The 4,525-nt window shown below is 41.2% G+C and overlaps 1 non-coding gene across 1 annotated transcript; it reads left to right on the top strand.

Moving 5' to 3' along the window:
- Positions 1-3,995: 3,995 nt before the first annotated feature.
- On the top strand, positions 3,996-4,103 carry LOC148565109 (small nucleolar RNA R71). The gene has a single exon (XR_015884718.1). It is a non-coding gene; the product is annotated as a small nucleolar RNA R71 (small nucleolar RNA).
- Positions 4,104-4,525: the final 422 nt, after the last annotated feature.

The raw sequence follows: 4,525 nt of genomic DNA, 5'->3' as shown, positions 1-4,525 counted from the left end.
AAAAAGAATAGAATATACTATAAATTCCAAACTATCAATGAAACATAGCTCCAATCAGATGAGCGGGACTTGTAGCTTTTTGCCTCTTGAATAGTTTTGGCATCTCACTTTATCCATTGAGGTTCAGAATGATTGGCATCTATAGGAACTCAGAGTTTAGATAGTGTTATTGATTCTCCTAGTTCAGTATGATGATTCTTGAACACAGCTACTTTATGAGTCTTGGCCGTGGCCCTAAGCACTTTGTTTTCGAGTATTACCACCGGATACATAAATGCCACAGACACATAACTGGGTGAACCTTTCCAGATTGTGACTCAGCTTTGCTAAAGTCCCCAATTAGAGGTGTCCAGGGTTCTTAAGCACACTCTTCTTTTGCTTTGGACCTTGACTTTAACTGCTCAGTCTCAAGTTTTCACTTGACACCTTCACACCACAAGCACATGGTTAGGGACAGCTTGTTTTAGCCGCTTAGGCCGGGATTTTATTCCTTTAGGCCCTCCTATCCACTGATGCTCAAAGCCTTGGGATCCTTTTTATTTACCCTTGCCTTTTGGTTTTAAGGGTTATTGGCTTTTTGCTCTTGCCTCTTGGTTTTAAGAGCTTTGGCTTTTTCTGCTTGCTTTTTCTCTCTATTTTTTTTTCGCTATTTCTTTTTTTTTTTCTGCAAGCTTTGTTCTTTGCTGCTTTTTCTTGCTTCAAGAATCATTTTTATGATTTTTCAGATTATCAAATAACATGTCTCCTTGTCATCATTCTTTCAAGAGCCAACATATTTTACATTCTTAAACAACGACTTCAAAAGACATATGCACTGTTCAAGCATTCATTCAGAAAACAAGAAGCATTATCACCACATCAATATAATTAAACTAAGTTCAAGGATAAATTCAAAACTCATGTACTTCTTGTTCTTTTGAATTAAAACATTTTTCATTTAAGAGAGGTGATGGATTCATAGGACATTCATAACTTTAAGACATAGTTACTAAATACTAATGATCATGTAATAAGACACAAACGTAGATAAGCACTTAAAACGAAAAACAGAGAAAGTAAGAACAAGGAATGAGTCCACCTTAGTGATGGTGGTGTTTCCTTCTTGAGGAACCAATGATGTCCTTGAGCTCTTCTATGTCTCTTCCTTGTCTTTGTTGCTCCTCCCTCATTGCTTTTTGATTTTCTCTAATTTCATGGAGGATGATTGAGTGCTCTTGATGTTCCACACTTAGTTGTCCCATGTTGGAACTTAATTCTCCTAGGGAGGTGTTGATTTGCTCCCAAAAATTCTGTGGAGGAAAGTGCATCCCTTGAGGTATCTCAGGGGTTTCTTGATGATAAGCTTCTTCATGTGCCTGTTGAGATCCATGAATGTGCTCTCTTGTTTGCTCCATCCTTTTCTTAGTGATGGGCTTGTGAGATGAATATTTTCATCTCCCATGGCTCAGAGGTGGAAGCAATTGTCTTCCCTTTTCTCTTTCTTGAGGTTTCTCTGGCCTTAGGTGCCATTAATGGTTATGGAAAAACAAAAAAGCTATGCTTTTACCACACCAAACTTAGAATGTTGCTCGCCCTCGAGCAAAAGAAGAAAGAATAGAAGAAGAAGAAGAAGATATGGAGGAGATGGAGGGAGGTGTGTATTCGGCCATATGGGTGGGATTGGGTGGGAAAGAGATGTTGAATTTGAAGGTAGGTGGGTGTATGGATGTGAATGGTAAATGGAAAACAGAAGGGATGACCATGAATGGAGAGAGAGAGGGTGAGGTAGGTGGGGATCCTGTGAGGTCCACAGATCCTGAGGTGTCAAGGATTTACATCCCTGCACCAATTAGGCATGTAAAATGCCTTTGCATGCAATTCTGGCGTTTAAACGCCGAATTGATGCTTGTTCTGGGAGTTCAACGCCCAGATGCAGCATATTTCTGGTGTTGAACGCCAGCCAGATGCTTGTTTCTGGCGTTCAGCGCCAGCTTTTCTTCTCTGTGCATTTTTGGCGTCTGAACGCCAGGATGCTGCTTGTTTCAGGCGTTCAATGCCAGAAACATGCTCTGTTCTGGCGTTGAACGCTAGACAGATGCTCCTTACTGGCGTTTAAACGCCAGTGAGATCCTCCTCCAGGGTTTGATTTTTCTTCTGCTGTTTTTGATTCCATTTTCAATTTTTATATTTATTTTGTGACTCCACATGATCATGAACCTAATAAAACATGAAAAACCATGAAAATAAAAATTAGATAAAAATTGGGTTGCCTCCCAACAAGCGCTTCTTTAATGTCAATAGCTTGACAGTGGGCTCTCATGGAGCCTCACAGATGTTCAGAGCATTGTTGAGACTCCCCAACACCAAACTCAGAGTTTGGATATGGGAGTTCAACACCAAACTTAGAGTTTGGTTGTGGCCTCCTAACACCAAACTTAGAGTTTGACTGTGGGGGCTCTGGTTGACTCTGTTTTGAGAGAAACTTACTGTGCCTCTTTTCCATGTTTACAGAAGGATAACCTTGAGTTGTAAACTCAAGGGAGTCCTCATTCAATTGAAGGACTAGTTCGCCTCTGTCAACATCAATCACAGCTCTTGCTGTGGCTAGGAAGGGTCTTCCAAGGATGATGGATTCATCATCATTCTTCCCAGTATCCAGGACTATGAAATCAGCAGGGATGTAAAGGCCTTCAACCTTTACTAACACGTCCTCTACTTGTCCATAAGCCTATTTTCTTGAATTGTCTGCCATCTCTAATGAGATTTTAGTAGCTTGCACCCCAAAGATTCCCAGTTTCTCTATTACAGAGAGGGGCATGAGGTTTATCCCTGAACCAAGGTCACACAGAGCCTTTTCAAAGGTCATGGTGCCTATGGTACAAGGTATTAGGAACTTTCCAGGATCCTGTTTCTTCTGAGGCAATGTCAGTTGATCCAGATCACTTAGTTCATTGGCGAGCAGGGGAGGTTCATCTTCCCAAGTCTCATTACCAAATAAATTGGCATTCAGCTTCATGATTGCACCAAGGAGCTTGGCAGCTTGCTCTTCATTGACATCCTCATTCTCTTCAGAAGAAGAATACTCATCAGAGCTCATGAATGGCATAAGGAGGTTTAATGGAATCTCTATGGTCTCTAGATGAGCCTCAGATTCCTTTGGTTCCTCAAAGGGAAACTCCTTATTGATCATTGGACGTCCCAGGAGGTCTTCCTCACTAGGATTCACGTCCTCCCCTTCCTCTTTGGATTCGGCCATGATGGTTATATCAATGGCCTTGCACTCTCCTTTTGGATTTTCTTCTGTATTGCTTGGGAGAGTACTAGGAGGGATTTCAGTGATCCTTTTACTCAGCTGGCCCACTTGTGCCTCTAAATTTCTAATGGAGGACCTTGTTTCATTCATGAAACTTACAGTGGCCTTAGATAGATCAGAGACTAAGTTTGCTAAATTAGAGGTATTTTGTTCAGAGTTCTCTGTCTGTTGCTGAGTGGATGATGGAAAAGGTTTACTATTGTTAAACCTATTTCTTCCACCATTATTAAAGCTTTGTTGAGGCTTTTGTTGATCCTTCCATGAGAGATTTGGGTGATTTCTCCATGAGGGGTTATAGGTGTTTCCATATGGTTCACCCATGTAATTCACCTCTGCTATTGCAGGGTTCTTAGGATCATAAGCTTCTTCTTCAGAAGATGTCTCTTGAGTACTGTTGGATGCAGCTTGCTCCATTCAGACTCTGAGAAATCATATTGACTTGCTGAGTCAATATTTTGTTCTGAGCCAATATGGCATTTAGAGTATCAATTTCAAGAACTCCCTTCTTCTGAGGCGTCCCATTACTCACAGGATTCCTCTCAGAAGTGTACATGAACTGGTTATTAGCAACCATGTCAATGAGTTCTTGAGCTTCTGCAGGCATTTTCTTTAGGTGAATGGATTCACCTGCAGAAGTATCCAATGACATCTTAGCTAATTCAGACAGACCATCATAGAATATATCCAGGATGGTCCATTCTGAAAGCATGTCAGAAGGACACTTTTTGGTCAGTTGCTTGTATCTCTCCCAAGCATCATAGAGGGATTCACCTTCTTTCTGTCTGAAGGTTTGAACATCCACTCTAAGCTTGCTCAGCTTTTGAGGAGGAAAGAACTTGGCTAAGAAAGCAGTGACCAGCTTATCCCAAGAGTTCAGGCTATCTTTGGGTTGAGAGTCCAACCACACTCTAGCTTTGTCTCTTACAGCAAAAGGGAAAAGCATGAGCCTGTAGACTTCAGGATGTACTCCATTAGTCTTAACAGTATCACAGATCTGCAAGAATTCAGTTAAGAACTGAAAGGGATCTTCAGATGGAAGTCCATGAAACTTGCAGTTTTGCTGCATCAGAGAAACTAGCTGAGGTTTCAGCTCAAAATTGTTTGCTCCAATGGTAGGGATGAAGATGCTTCTTCCATGTAAATTGGAATTAGGTGCAGTAAAGTCACCCAGCATCCTCCTTGCATTATTATTATTTTCGGCTGCCATGTCCTCTTCTTGTTCGAAAATTTCTG

Source organism: Arachis ipaensis, chromosome B5, assembly GCF_059453495.1.
Source record: "Arachis ipaensis isolate K30076 ecotype BB chromosome B5, ASM5945349v1, whole genome shotgun sequence".
Taxonomy (NCBI): Eukaryota; Viridiplantae; Streptophyta; class Magnoliopsida; order Fabales; family Fabaceae; genus Arachis; species Arachis ipaensis.
This window is presented reverse-complemented; position numbering and strand designations above follow the sequence as displayed.